Source organism: Canis lupus, chromosome 36 (assembly GCF_003254725.2).
Source record: "Canis lupus dingo isolate Sandy chromosome 36, ASM325472v2, whole genome shotgun sequence".
NCBI lineage: Eukaryota > Metazoa > Chordata > Mammalia > Carnivora > Canidae > Canis > Canis lupus.
The window spans coordinates 27,865,072-27,881,863 of record NC_064278.1 but is presented as its reverse complement, the minus strand read 5'-3'; the positions used below and the strand labels follow the sequence as shown (position 1 = coordinate 27,881,863).

Below are 16,792 nucleotides of genomic sequence, written 5' to 3'. Positions count from 1 at the left end.
AACTTGAAGTTCTCTGTCTTTAGCCCAAACATGTATGTAAAATATACAGCCTCTACAACGTCCACCATCACCCATCACAGCCAAAAGAAAATCAAATCAAATCTAGGAATGCTCGGGTGAACTCAGGCTCCCATGTAAAAATGTATTTTCTATTGAGCATTTCTGCTGCTTCCCTCTAACTCCAATGCACTACTGAGGGCTTCTGCTCTTTCGTTGTGTCCCACCCAGCACGTGGCTCTCCCCATAGGTGCTGTTCCACAGGACAGGTGCAACAGCCCCTTTATAATAACACCACTAGTCTTTTTACTTATTAATTTATTTTATTAAATTCAATTTGCCAACATATTATAAGACCCAGGGCTACTCTTTTCTAGAAGATTATGCTTGCCTTCCTCCTCTCTCTCTTCTTCCTCCCTTCCTCCACCCTCTTCCTCTTTTCCCTCTCTCTTGCCCTCTTGTTATTATATTCTTCCCTCAGGAATAGAAACTCCACTGCTATCTCTTGATAAATAATTAAGGCTCCCATTGGTCTGTCTCTATAGCGCTATCACTGCTCATTGATGACAGTAGCATCGTGGCATCCAGCTTGTGCGGTGTCAGGGAAATAAGAGAAGGCATCTTTCCTTTTCGTTCTTCATCTTTGGCAGTCCCAATATGATGTTCTTTGTGGCTAAGGGTTTATAATTTTGTGTTCTTTAAAAATATTTTTAAAAGATTTACATGCTCTTTCCACAACTGTATTGCTAAATGACTGATTTACTCATAGGACCTAAGTCCTTATTTTCTGGCATGAGTCCTCTCCTGGGAGATATCACATTTGCAGTCACATCAATTTTTTTGGACCAATAAATCAGTTTGGCAATCAAAACTGTACTGTTGGATATACTGACTCAACTTTTATTCTCTATCTACATATATATTTGAAGGGGAAAATATTAGAGTATGTCAACGTCAAATAGAGCCGAAGCATAGATAGATTTCTTTATCAATGAGTTGTAATGCACGCACCAAACTGGTAATTATTGTTTCTGAATAGTTTTCAATGCTTGTGTTATTTACTGCAGCTTTTCTTGATAGCGTTATAAAACATCATCGGTTTATAATACAATCGGCATCAAATTTGTTTTAACAACCTCATTATCATCATGATATAATATTCTGCTCAAATTTGAATTATAACTAGTGAAAAGGGAGGTTAGTGATATTTACAAAAAAGGAGGTTTTGCTATTGTCTCAGTTATAAGAATTCTGGTAGAAATAGCATAGCATGTAATTCACCAGAAAATGATAAAGAAGATTCTGAAGGTAAAGAAAAAAACTTCAAATTCCTTAAACATAAATCATAAAAATTGCTGGCGATGGTGTATGTGAAATACATTAGTTTGAACAATGACATTTCAATATTTATTTTCCACACTTAACATTTGTTAGCCTGCTTACATCTCAGTACGGAAAGAACTCATTCTAAGCTGCTTATTTTTCTCCACGATGGGATACCATATTACAAAGTGCTTTATTTTTTTTTCAAAGTATTTCAGTTTTTTAATTGAACACCATACCACTGAGTTTTATAAAGCAATCCTTTTATTTGAAGTTTTCTTACTGGTGAATATTGTAGCTATCTCAAATGCTTTCTTCAGTCTCTCCTTGAATCTTTAACAGCAAAAGAAACCAAAAAAGGCAAATGCAACAAGGAAAAATTTCAGTTAGAACAGTGTAATTCTCACAAACTCGCAAGGAAAATAGTAATAAAAACTCTACACTATAAAAATCATTGGTTTTGTAAATGCTTATGGTACTTGTTACTGAAGAGTCTGTAAATAACAGCCATGGGCCTCAATATAAAAGAATATGGTTGTTTATGTTGATGTTTTTATCATTTCTCTCTTTTTAGTTGTTTTAAATTGATTGTCATATACAGAATGGCCCAGGGCAACAGCTAGAAACAAATGTAAATCAAAAGAAAAATATAAATGTAAAAAAACCTAGATATATAAGTGCAGGGATAAAGGGAACATTTATCGTCAGTAGAGAAGCCACAGCTTTGCACATTTATGCTTTGCTACACTGAATGGGAAGTTTTGTGTTGAAAAGGCTTTTGGAAAAAAAAAGTCTTACATCAACTTGGAATTAATATTTATATTCTTATTTTTCACAGGATACTTGGAAAATGAATTTTTCACTAGCATTAATCCAGACTGTTTAGAATAGTGGCTAACTTGACCGGTACTATATTTTGTCTTTTAAGAAGTCTTTTCTAGAACACTTATTTTGTTTAGTGCATTTACACTATCCTATTCTTTCTATTTGCCATTCACCGACCTGATTTAATAAACTTAGTTTGTCTTAATCCTAGTTGTGTTTGAATGTTTCAAGACTATGTAACTTTCCTTTAAAGTTTTTTTTTATTTATTTGACAGAGAGAGAGTGCAAGCAGGGGGAGCAGCAGAGGGAAAGGGAGAAGCCGACTCCCCACTGAGCAGGGACTCGACCCCAGGACCTTGGGACCATGACCTGGGCTGAAGGCAGACGCTTAACCCACTGAGCCACCCAGGCCTCCCTATCACTGTCCTTTAAAACAGCATACGCTTATACCAAGGAACTCTTGCCGTTTAGGTTCCAAAGACAAAAACCATTTACTGTACCAGACCTTGGTGTAAGAATGAATACTTGTCAAATTGTTTGGGTGTAAAACGTGAGTTTTTAAGATCTTTTTTTTAAAAATAATGAATATTAAATGTCTCAATTCCATAATAGGTAGGTGGTTGTTCTTGAGTTTTCTCTTTATAGTCGCTTAAAAGAGCAGTTGAGCAAAGATCTAGATACAATCAGTCTAAATGTGATTGCTTGAAATTATTTCATTCTTTCTTCACATCTCTGGTTACACAGATGAGGCTGATCCTGCTGTGTCATTGTGAAGATATGGCTTGATACTTTAAGAAATACAATGTGGTAAAAATTTTTAAAAAGGAATCATTTAAATAATATGCTTCCATCAAGGCAAGCATGCTTTGTGTGTGTGTGCACATGCATATGAGTTTATAATGTATTAATAAATGATCATTTAAATTAATTTGTGCAAATAAATAAATAAATAAAAATAAAATAAATAATAAATTAATTTGTGCATGTCCTCCTTGCACAGGGGCCAGGCTAATCTCCTCTACACCGTTCCAATTCTAGTATATGTGTTGCCGAAGCTATTCAAATCAATTTTTAAATTATGAAGGATACTTAGATAAAAGTCGGAAAAATAAATGAATGTAAAATTCACTGAAAACATCATAGAAATAGAACAGAAACCTAAGACCTGAATTAACATCTATCTGTCAGTTATTTAAAGCTCGGTAACTTCACTGCAGAGCTTTCTTCTGAGTTCCAACAATGTATCTCCCCTGCCACTGGATATACCATGTAAGGCTCAAAATAAATTTGTAAGAAGCTACCGTATGCAGTGACATCTTTCATATTTTATCACACTTAGCCCCTGCTTACTCTTCATAATAACCTTTAAGAACTTTAACTAGTTCTCGAGGGACCGTCTGTCTCATTATCTTGCACACCTCAAGTCATAGACCTAGTCAGTCATTGCTCAGACCGTGGTAATTAGTCCTGGAGACAGACACCTGGCCCAAAGAGACCCAATAACATCCTTTTCGATAGGCTTTTTTTTTTTTTTTTTTTAATTTGGCTTTTCTTCCTCTGTGATCACTGCCTCCAAATTATAGGCAGCCGTATTGTCACCCGTTATGGGAAGTGTTTGGGAATTAAGCTATGCAAATAAATCAGATCCAAGATATGTAGAAGGAGAAACAGCGACAGAGATACTGGTTCTGGCAGTGACTGTCATCTGATTAAGTCTTTGAAAATATCAGAGACACGGATCAATTGATTATGTTTATGGTGAGGTCTGCCTCTCACAACTGAGAAATTCCTATCTTCATCACTCATAGTGATCCACAAACTTCTTCCTCCTTCCCCATTAATAATGGAGCATGAGGTTACCATCCTGGTTTCCCTACTAACCTCTGATCTGATCTGGGACAGACTTTGAGGGTATAAGTTACTTTATCTGTCAAAGGGAAAACAAGGATCACTTGCTAGCATTGGTTTTGAGGATAAAAGGAGCCCAATGCCTGCATTTTGATAGTGACCAGTTATCTACTCAGGAAAATCACCTTTGATTTTTCTTGGCCATTCCTTACTTTCATCATCCTGCTCATGAGTCTACCCTTTCTTCACTCTTACCTATTCGGTTCTAAGTATAACTTAGTATACTATGGACCTAACAAGAAACTCAAAATCCCCGTGGCCTTCAGCAGGAAACATTCCCTTTCCTCTCATGGTAGAGGACAGCCATTGCTGGTAGCCCGCCACAGGTCAGCGCATGCATGCTCACCATCTGCCCCCCGGGCTGAAGGAGCACCCCTTCTCTGGGACATGCTGTAATTACTGCAGAAGGAAATGAGTCAGTGAAATGAAGACATGACTGTGGACTCTTAGAGCATTTCCCTGGACCTGTCATTCTGGTTCTTCACTCACAGCTCTTGGGTGCGAATCACTTGGCCAGGCCAGCCAGCGGGCCAGGGAACTAGAGCTTACCTCCAGGGAGTCACTGAAAGTCACAGGAGGACTAGGGCTGGAGCACAGAATAAGACGACCTACCACGGTCGGGCTCCATTCAGGTCTCAGCGGGTTTATGGTACAAATGATGAGCTTTTTCAGGCCTTCATTCTATTCTGACAAAATATACTTATGTATATATAATGTCATAATATATATGTTATATATATACATTTATATTATATATAGATTTATATTATATATAACATATATATAATACATTACATTTATATATTATATATATAATGACGTTATATATATTTTGTTAAAATATATATCTATATATTATATGTATTATATATATTATATATATTATGACATTATATATATTTTTTTGTTAAAATATATATATCTATATACTTCTAAAGAACGTATCCTTTCATACTACTCCCTTACTCCCTTATTTAACATTTTTCGGCTGGTTTCCATCATCTTAAAAATAAGATTCAAACTTTCTGTGGACAATAAATCCCCAGCTTGTTTGCTTATTTTTACCTGTTGACACAGCCACATAGGTTAGATTCTATTTCCTAAATACTTTTCACTTATCTCCATATCTTTGCATGATTTTCCCCTTGCCTGAAATACTATCTTCTCATCTCAACTTCTGTTTTTTGTTTTGTTTTGTTTTGATTTTTTTTTTTTTTTAAGAGATGTAGGAGTAGAAGACAGACCTCAAAACCAAAACAATTTCACTTCATGTAGGTTTGGTGATCACCCTCTCACCATCCAAGGCATTATCGTAATTAAATCTTTATCCCTTAGCAAACAAATCAATAATGTCTATCAATAATACTGTTGGATGAATGTTTACATTGGTGAATATTTAGCACTAAACTTAAAAAAGTAACACAATAGAATCGAATTTGGATTCCAGCAGACAATCTTGTCGTTTTCATGGTATCAAGTTGTCAATTTGGATTGAACATCTACTTACAGTCCTTCCCCGTTTAACTTGTCACTTTCCCAGTAAATGGCTTGGGAAATGAAGTAGACAATAGCTTTTGATTTTCAACATACCATTTCAAGAATTTTCTCTCAGTTGACCTAAGAATCCCATATACTAATGGAGATTTTCTAAATATGTACTCTCTTCCTCTTTCTAAATATACTCCTTTCTTCTTTTTCCAATCATTCTAATTTCCTGTGCTATTGTTTGTCTACCCTTGATCTTTGGTTTCACTCAGTTAACTACTATTATTGATATAGACATATTGAAACAAAGAGTTCACATTGTAAAGCATGACTAACCTGCAAGCATACTTTTAATCATTATCGTAAATGTTCAAAACTACCCCACGAGATCAGCTCTCTTATTATCCATATTTAATTGATGTGGAAATTGATTTAAAGATATATTAATTATGTGCCCAATTTTACACAACCAGTAATCTCTAGGAAGATAGCAGTAGTCTCTAATGAGACCAGTTAAATATCTCCTTTGTTCCTTGCTTTTGTTCTAGACCAAGTGACCAAAAGACAAGGGGGTCATAGATAGAAAATACATTATCATTTTTGTTAACGAAGAAGTCTAAATTGAAAGACATGGCTTATGTTTATAGGTAAGTAGATCTACTCATAATAAACTCCACTGTAGAGAAGCAATGGACCAGGTCAGATCTCAGCTTTGAAGATTTCACCCAAATACATTAATGTCATGGCAAGGAGGAGCAAAGGCATTTGTTCACCTCAAAGAGGTTACTGCCAGGAGGAAACTTCAATGAGACCACACTATACATTTTCAGTGTTATTATTTCAAGATCTATCAATAACATATGGTTTTCTACTTATTTGGGGCAGAATGAGTAAAGTACCAAGAAAGGCCAAGGTCACCTAATAAGATCCTTTATACATGGGGCGGGGGGATATTAGTAGCTAACACTCATACTTACTCGGGACCAGACACTATTCTACGAGCTTTAATACATTAAGTCTTTTAATGAAATGGAAGCCATCATGTAGACACTCCCTCTGTTACATCAGGCCAAATCAACAAAACTTCTTCCCTACTTACTAGTATAATCTTTCTCTGATGCCACCGTGGATGAACTTTTCTGCTTCTATAATGGGCCAAACATACAACTCCAAACCCACACTCATGCTTTGGCTCAAATCTGCCCTTACTTCCTCAAGAACTTCACTCTTGAAATTATTTTATTTTTATGACTGAATCTTTAATAATTTCCTTCTCCTGCAAGTACAACTATCACTTCTCCATTTATAAAAATAATTTTCCACAAGTTACATGTTTTGAAGGGCTGATGAAACTCCTGTTGCCTATTCCTCAACTCTTCTTTGGTATTAATCTGGCCTCAATAGACTTCCCCATCAACCGCTTCAATGGCACTGACCTTATCAGATTCAACAGCTTCCATAATGTGAAATCCTGTATTTTTCTCTTGGCATAGTTCCTATTCTTAGCATCATTTTCCTTTTTTTTTTTTTTTTAGAACTTTATCTTTCTAAAAATACATTTCTTTTTTGACATAATATGCTGACATGAGAGTATTTTTTTCTTTTTTAATTTTTTACTCACTTCATCCATCCTGTATTTTTCTCTTGGCATAGTTCTTATTCTTAGCATCATTTTCCTTTTTTTAGAACTTTATCTTTCTAAAAATACATTTCTTTTTTGACATAATATGCTGACATGAGAGTATTTTTTTCTTTTTTAATTTTTTACTCACTTCATCCTTTTTGCTGGACCCTCTATCTTCTAACTAAATCTAAATGTTGGGATTTCCCAAAACATATTTTGAGCCCTGCCTTCCCCTAAAGTTTTTAGATTCATCTAGATTTGTGTGTCCTCAAGATATGTACCTGCATATAGGCCTTCCACTATATGTCACAAAATAGCTTTTCTAACCACTTTCTTAAGATCTCCTATGGTATTTTTTTTTTATATTAACAGGCATTGTATCTAAAACTTGATTGCCTTCCCTCAGACCTGCTTCTCCCAAATTCTTTTTATCTCAACAAATGACTCTACCATTGATACAGATGCTGAAGCAAAAACTTATGAGGTCTTGATTCCTCTCTTTCACTACACTGTCACATCCACTCCAAACACAAATCCTTTCAGTTCTATCGAAAAATAAAACCTATCTTTTTTTCCATTCCCACTGCCACTTTCTTGGTCCTTGTCACATGGATTACTGCAATAGCCACCTAACTGGATTCTCTGCTGTTCTTTTTTTTTTTTTTTTTTCCTGCTGTTCTTTCTGTACTTCTGCAATTAGATCTTCACATGGTTTTAAGAATGACTATATAAAAATTTATTTTGTTACTTCTCTGGGGAAAAAAAAAGGTAGCAAGTAGAGAAAAATATGAACAACTTTTTATGAGCTGCACGATTTCAATTAGTTAGCCACTGAGTAAGTTTGAGCTTTCTTATGACCTTGTATTTTTGGGCTTACATATAATATATTTGGAGAGGCCTTCTCTGGCCACATTCCATAGAATTTCACCCACCAAGTCACTCTGTTACATTATTAAATTCCTTCATAGCACTTATTTACTCTGAAGTTAGTGTGTTGATGTATTTGATTTTATTTACATATTTTGTTGAATCCTTCTGCTAGAAGATAAGATCTAAAATGGCAAGGACATTATCTGCTTTCTACATTACCATATCTCCAGTGATAAAATAGAGCTTGGCATATGGTAGGCAATAAATAATATTTGATTAGGCAAATGGCTGAATATGCATGTATAGTAATTGGAAGAGCACATGCAGAAATTGCTTCACTTTTGCTAGCGTCATAGGAAAAGAATTATTCATCTTTTGGCAATGCCTTAATGTTATTAGAATGAAGATGTTACCATTGTAGTCATGTGCAGTCAGAAGACATATATGGGTTTGTAACATTAGTTTCAAAGAGTCTTTAACTAAGATGAGAGATTGTGTAAAAGAATATATTAAAAATAATTTAAAAATCCAAACAAGATCAATAAAGATTATTATGTGCTTGAAGGAAATACTTAAAACACTGAATCAGGGGCACCTGGGTGGTTCAATGGTTGAACATCTGCCTTCAGCTCAGGTCGTGATCCCAGGGTCCTGGCATCAAGTCCCTCATCTGGCTCCCTGTGAGGAGCCTGCTTCTCCCTCTGCCTGTGACTTTGCCTCTCTCTCTCTCTGTGTCTCATGAATAAATAAATAAAATCTTTAAAAAAACTCACTGAATCATAAACTATTAACCTATTGGATATATGTTTTGAGACTTCTGAGAAGATTTTATGAGTTATTCATTATAAATGTAACAATGGCAATAAGTAATGTGAGGATTACATCCACAAATTATTGGTGTTCTTAGTGCTGACGATTCTTTTTTTTTTTATTTTTATTTTTTTATTTTTTTTTAGTGCTGACGATTCTTAAAGACAATGTAAACAATAACTAATATATTTATATTTATAATATACAATCTGATTTCTAATTGAAATTACATATACAAGCCAATATGTGATTATTTGAAACATATTTCAACAAAACTGAACATAACTAATATTTTAAGAATAAAATTTCAAATTTGAAATTTTTCCATTAATTCTCTCCACTTTGATTCCTTACACATATAAGGAAACAATGATTACATCATTAGATCTTATTTATACACATTTCTGTGGTACACCTCTAAGTGTCTATCAACTATTATCATCTATCTATCATCTATCTACCTATCATCTATCTATCTATCTATCTATCTATCTATCTATCTATCTATTATCTATCTTATTTCTCATCCACATTCCTGGTTTTTTTTTTATGAAATGTAATGTTATATTAACAAATAATATTGCCAAAGGGAAAAACTAGTGATTTATGATTGATAGTATTTCTCAATTTTTATTTATTCTCTTTCTTAAGAAACAAATTGGCAATTTCTCCTGGGGAACTACCTCCCCCATGCACACTCATGCCATGTACTTTTAAGTGGAGACAACTCTGAAATAGAATCAATTGGCTTATTTCATCAGTACTTCCTAACATCAAAGTAAAATGATTAGGGAAAAATTAAAATCTGATCAGAAGCAAATGGATCCTCTATTAAGAAAAAAGAGTCTTTCCTTGGAAAGGGGGCATAAAAATAGGAAATATATGAAAGTTTCAGTTCCTTTTTTTCCAGGACTTCAGGGGAAAAAAAAAAAAAAGTCGAAGAGAGCAGAGCCTCCAAGGAGTCTGAAGATAAATCATCAAGGAGATAATGGATAGAAACTTGCTGTAAAAATAATTCTCACTGACAAACTGAAAAAAAAAAAAAAAGAAAGAAAGAAAACTTGAGGAAGTAACAGTAATACAAGCATATAGAAAATGAAATAAAATTCCCCTATAGAATCATCTTTAAGGTTCCATATTGTAATGAAGTGCAATACAGCATGTATCTATCTGCTGCATACTCTATAACATTTTCACTAATATTTCCTCTACTCAATTAATAGTGCAAAAATAAGTGGGATTAGGCAAATCCAACCCACTGCTGTGTGATGTGAAGTTCCATCCCAATGACATTGGATCTATCCATGCCTGAGAGCAGATATAACATAGACCACCTCTGAAGAGATGTTTGAGGAGTCATTGTGTGTTTCCACCAGTTCTCTTACTATTTTTCTTTATTTATTTATTTATTTTTTTTTTAAAATTAATTAATTAATTAATTTTTTTTTTACTATTTTTCTTCAGGACTAAAAATAAAACATGGAAATTAGGAGTTCCTAGATTTTAGATAAAAGACACAAGAAGACCCACAGTTGATCCATGGTAACCTTTAGTTGATATGTGACATTGGTCAGTCTATGTTGCTGGTATTTTAATGTTATGTGTCATGATAGTAGAGTTTACTAAGTCTAGACTATTTTTGAGAATTTGATATGTGTTTTTGGATTTTGCCATTGTTTTGCAGGATAGTAGCTGAGGTAGATGATGATGATAGATGATGATAGATAGATAGATAGATAGATAGATAGATAGATGGATAGATAGATAGACAGATAGGTAGATGGGCAGGGATAATAATGCTAAATATATTTGTGAGTGAAATGAATTTTAACACATGTCAATTTAAGTTTTTTTTCTTCAGAAATGCTTAATTTATTCTAGATGACCATCACCTATATTTTCATAAATACCCCAATGAGTTTCTTACATTTGTCTTCTTGAAAATTAAATTATATGCAAGTTGTCTTCCTGCTCTTAGGGGGAAAGCTCTCAATTTTTCCCCATTGAGAAGGGTATTCAGTGTGGCCTCTTCATATATGGCTTTTAATGATATTAAGGTATGTTCCCTCTATCCCTACACTGAGGAAACTTTTAACCAAGAAAGAATGATGTGTTTTGTCAATCGCTTTTTCTGCATCAGTTGAGAAGATCATGTGGTTCTTGTCCTTTCTTTTATTAATGTTGTTTATCACATTGATTGATTTGCATTGATTGATGTTGAACCAGCCTTGCAGCCCAAGAATAAGTTCTTCTTAGTAATGGAGAATAATCCTTTTAATGTACTGTTGGATCCTGTTGGCTAGTATGTTGGTGAGAATTTTGGCATCCATGTTCATCACGGATATTGGTCTCTAATTCTTCCTTTTGGTGTGGTCTTTGTTTGTTTTGGGGACAAAGGTATGCTGGCCTCATTGAATGAGTTTGGAAGTTTTCCTTCCATTTCTATTTTTTGAAAAACCTTCAGAGGAATTGGATATTAACTCTTTTACTGTTTTGTTAGAATTCCCCTGGGAAGCCATCTAGTCTTGGATTCTTGTTTGTTGGGAGATTTTTGATTACTACTTCAATTTCTTTTCTGGTTATGGGTCTGTTCAGGTTTTCTATTTCTTCCTACTTTCAGTTTTGGTAGTTTACACGTGTCTAGGAATGCATCCATTTCTTCTAGATTGCCTAATTTGTTGGCATATAATTGCTTGTAATACAGTTTTAAAATCGTTTGTATTTCCTTGGTATTGGTTGTGATTTCTCCTCTTTTGTTCATGATTTTATTTATTTGGGTCCTTTCTCTTCCTTTTTGATAAATCTCACTCTTTGTAGATGACATGATACTCTACATGAAAACACAAAGGACTCCACCCCAAATTGCTAGAACTCATAAAGGAATTTAGCAAAGTGGCAGAACATAAAATCAATGCACAGAAAGCAGTTGCATTTCTATACATTGACAATGAGACAGAAGAAAGAGAAATATAGGAATCAATCTCATTTACAATTGCACCAAAAATTGTAAGAGGCCTAGGAATAAACCCAAGCAAAGAAATAAAGGATATGTGCCCTGAAAACTACAGAACACTTGTGAAAGCAATTATGACAGAGAAATGGAAAACGTCCCATGCTCATGGATTGGAAGAACACATGTTCACTGACAGATGAATGGATAAAGAAGTGTGGTAGATATATATAAAATGGAATATTACTCCACCATCAAAAAAAATGAAATTTTACCATTTGAAATGATGTGAATTGAACTGCAAGGTATTATGTTTAGAGAAATAAGTCAATTAGAGAAAGATCATTATCATATGATCTCATGCATATGTGGAATTTAAGAAACAAAACAGAGGGTCGTAGGGAAAGGGAAGGAAAAATAAAATAAGACCAAATCAGAGAGGGAGGCAAACCATAAGAGACTTAACTAACTATAGGAAACAAACTGAGGGTTGCAAAGGGGAAGTGGATGAGGGTAAGGGGTAACTGGATGACGGTCATTAAGGAGGACACCAGATATAATAAGCAATGGGTGTTTATATGCAACTGATGAATCCCTGACCTCTACCTCTGAAACTAATAATATTATACTACATGTTAATTACTTGAGTTTAAATAAAATAAGATTTTTTAAAGGGAAAAAATTAAATGCAAGTCGTAATTTAGCTCTGTGGATGGATCCTATTTTGTACATACCTGTATTATAGTGAGCCAGTATATTTAAAGTAAGGAGACTTTAGATTAATACATTGGGCTTAAAACCTATCTCTGATTTTTTGCTTTACAATGTTATTAACCTGCTCTGGGGCAATCTTCTCATTTCAGAAATGAGAATAATGTTTGCACAGCATAGTCCTGTAACTACTTCAAGGCTGTAGGGGGAACACTGCTCTAGAATTTAGGGATCTAGGAGTTCCTCCTGGATGAAGTGAGGATTAGATTAAGGGCAGAGAGTAAGTACAAGTTGGCCAAATGAATTTGGAGTAGGGAAAAGAGAGGCATATTTCAGGGAACAAGAAATAGATGGACGAATGCTTGGGATAAGTAAGAGTGATTAAAGTCCTGTCATGGACTATAGAATGAAGTTCAGAGGCAGTGGGAAGAAGTCAACAGAAGAGGCAGCAGGAGTAGAGACTTGTAAACTAAGTTCAAGAGTTTAGATACTAATCTAAGTAAATGTTACTAAAAGATTTTAAGCTTCTGATAAGGTCAAAATTTTGCAAAATGTTTTCTCTATTCACACACACACACACACACACACACACACATTCCAGGGAAGAAAGACTAGAGGCTGTTAAGCTAATTAGAAGCTGCTGCAATGTAAAATTTCCCCCAGTGGCTTCACTGTAGCACCAATGTCAGTGTAGGAGAGAGGTAGGTGAATTTGAAAAAGATTTAAAAGGTAAACACTGTGGGGCTTGACGATGGATTAGATTTGTGGGACCACCCATGAAGGAGAAGAGGACTGTGTGCACAGCACCCTGGTTTCTGGCTGGTGCAGTGGATTATCTCATTGATACTATACACTAGGAGAATGATCAAGATTGGAAGGGAAGTTAAAAGTCAATCGTTTTCCATTTAAATATGAGGTTCCAAAAAATAAAATAAAATAAATTTAAGGTTCCTGTGAAACACGCTGGTGGAATTGACTGTGTAGAGAGTCAGGACGGAAGTTCAGAAGAGAAACCTGGTGAGGACATCATTGAAGCCAACGGAATGGATGGTATCATCTCTGAAAAGCAGGAAAGCTAGAGCAGAAGGAAAAAACAGTTTATAATAAAATGGCTAAGAACAATTCTATAATCACTAAAAAGAGGAAAATAATACTGCAAAGATTGTGGAAAAAATTCAAGAGAATTTAGAAGAAAAATCACTCCTCTTTGGTTGGAAACTTCAGCATGACTTGTAATCATTGAAGTACTTATGATTTTATTTAATATCTACCTACCTATCTACTTACCAGTCGTCTATCATCTCTAATGTAATTATATATATAAAATTCAAGGTACTAAATTGTTTTTAAAAGTCAACATGAAAAATCCCCTAAGTCCATTTGGTCACAAATAAATAAGAAGTGTTTTGATAGCTTTGGCCTAATATTTTCGTTATGTTTTTGAGTATCCTGTGATTTATTGCTATCACTGTGTTTTACTGCAATTTTCAAATGACACCAAGAGTTCAAAGCTCGACCAGTACAAATAAAATGTTAACAGATAATGTGGATTTAAGCAATATGTACAATACGCTGAACACATATAAATAGTTTTAAGCCAGTCACTATATTGGTTAATATGAAATAAAAATGTGTAAGGGTCATCTCAGCTCAGGTGCCGTGCCCAATAATGAAAGGAAAATCAGCCCCATCATTTAAATTGACCTATTCTTTAAAATCCTCTTAATGTTGTAGCAGAGGCAAAGCTCTACCTCTGCCCTCTTAGGGTCCGTGACTGGGCCTGAGACAAAAGAGCCATTAAATGAACAAAAGATCCATTAAAAGGGGAAAAAAAAGCATACAGATTTTTACATGTATATGGACACCCCCCAACCCCCCCACCCTCCCGTTAAAACACAATGACCCTGTAGAAGTGGCTTTGCCTAACCTTTCCACTTGGTTGAACAAAGACTGGCAACTGTTAAAGTTACTAACATGTGTGGAGAGAATAAAGGAAAATAAGAGCAATTTTAACAAGACCTGTTAGTATGGCTCTCTTGGTCTCTACTCCCCCTCTCTGGTGGTAAGAACAACTCTTCCCTCCTGAAATAGGGAGTTTTATCTCCTGCTTTCCAGAAGAAAAGGGGCGGTCAGCATGCCATTCTTGTACCTGCTGTTCTTCAAATGCCTTTAGCTCAAAATAATCCTTATACCAAAGTGCCCTAGATTGGAGGCCCATCCTTTAATATTTTAGGCATTAATTTCAGAGAAGAAATAGTTTGTAAGTTAAATGTTGCTGTTTATTTTTTTATTTTCCACCTTGGAGGGAATAATATTTCCCCCAGGATTTTTTTTTTTCCCTTAATGTAACCATGTTAAATCTCCTACCCTGTCTCTCATTCAGTCCAACTCTCTTAGGAGGAATCTCATTAAGAAAATGAAATTGCCCCTAATTCTATCACTATAGATAGCTCTGGATGACATAAAATTAATGCCGTCCCAGTACACTTCTGAAACGCAAACCAATCAAGATCTTATGCTGGTGAGGCACATTTAATTGATAACATTCAGCTAAAGATAGAATGAATGGTCTTTGACAATTCTAATGTGGTAGCTGACATCTTTACAGCAAAAGAAGTAATTCTGATGGTTTCTTTTCAGTGTGAACCATATTTCAGTTATCAACATATGAAACTATGATAGTGACCTCTACATTCTTCATAAGTGTGTTTTACAGATTGTTATTTCATGATTCTTTTTGCTACATGCCCACAGATTTAACTGCTAATAAGGATTCTCTTTCTGTTTCAGAAAAATTCTAAAATGTTATGCTTTGCTAATTACACAGGATATGGCAGTGGGAAGGTGTCTTGGATTACCCATTTTTTCAATTCTCCAAAGATTTAGAGAAGAAGTGAAAAGTTTTGCCAAGATTCACAGGTTATATTTGGAAAATATAGATTTGAAAAAACATATATGATATATATGTACATACAATATCTGAATATATGTGGGGGTGTGAAATATGTAGTTTTAGTTTAGATAATTATACAAAAAATTCACATGAACGTTTTTCTGAATCATTCATATGAGCAATTTATTTTTTTCTTTTTATTTTTTCATATGAACAATTTAAATCAAGTGCTACAAAGCAATGTGTGTCGGTGTGTTCTTTTTTATTTAGAGTCAAAAAGAAGACATGCTTTCCTAAACCAACATTTTGATTCTGAAATGCTTTGAGTAAAGAAAAGTAGTGGAAAACTGAAATCATCATTCAGTAGCAAGTAGTATACATAGAGAAAATTCAAAAGAATTTGGACTGTAGGCCTCAGTGCCTTATATACTGTACAAAGAAATGTAATTATAGCTGCAAAACATCCTCAGTCATATTTGTATTAATCTGATTTTTTGGTTTATTATTTCATGTGTTAATACTAAGTAGAGTCATCATAGTTATAGATTTCTACATAATTAAGAAATATTAGAATGAAAATAATTTAAAGCAATCCTTGATAAGTAATAAAATACTTCTCTCCCTTTAAAGTCTGTTGTGCACATTCTTCAGAGAAGGTAGCTTACCTAAATGTCAGCACGGAACGGTTTAGTGAGCGACCTATAAACTTGATTTTTTTCCATTGAGCATTTTACAGGAAAAATAAAATAAAATAGACTAACAAATGCCAGAACAGAGGATGTTTTTTGACCTGATTCTCCCCCTTGATATTACAAATATGCATATTTGTTGAAATCATCATGAGTGGGCATTCCTACCTCATTTTTACCCAAAAGTTTTCAGCTTTGTGAAAAGTTTCTCTGCATATTCAAACTTTGCTAGATCACAAGTAACTGGAGAAAGGTAGCCCAACTGTCTCAAGAAATAAAACAGCACCATGGCCTTCATATTTGCATTACATTGAGATACATTTACTGATGGCATTATTCTTCTAGTCACATAATTTCAAGTTGTAATGCTGAGGTCAAGATAAAAATATTTGCTTTTCTTTTGTTTTGTTTTGTTGCAAGCTCTACCAATCTGTTCTAGAAACAGATTCCATTTCTCAGGACATCAGATTGCCAGAACTCATTCTAAATCAAAGTTACTGAAACTTTGTATAGAGATTACATCATGATAGACAGAAGGAAATGGTCTTTCAAGCCATTTCACAAGTGACTCTCATGGAGATTTCTTATTTGAAACTTGCCCAGAACTATCATGTATACCTGACTTCCCTCTAAGAATTCTATTTGAATGGAGACAGAAAATTAAAAAAAATAATAATAATACGACAGTACCAAAAAATAAAATAAGA

General features: G+C 34.4%; 1 long non-coding RNA gene and 1 other non-coding gene across 3 annotated transcripts in view; both read right to left on the bottom strand.

Moving 5' to 3' along the window:
- Positions 1-1,581: 1,581 nt before the first annotated feature.
- Positions 1,582-16,792, bottom strand: part of LOC112668295 (uncharacterized) — a 33,628-nt gene continuing 18,417 nt past the window's right edge. The window contains exon 3 of one of the 2 annotated variants that reach the window (XR_007408701.1): positions 1,582-1,653. This is a non-coding gene — a long non-coding RNA (uncharacterized LOC112668295). Of the gene's footprint in view, positions 1,654-13,450; positions 13,579-16,792 lie in introns of those variants that run through there. The other variant, XR_003141628.1, reaches the window with a different exon arrangement.
- LOC112668308 (U6 spliceosomal RNA) lies at positions 3,100-3,206 on the bottom strand. The gene has a single exon (XR_003141640.1). It is a non-coding gene; the product is annotated as a U6 spliceosomal RNA (small nuclear RNA).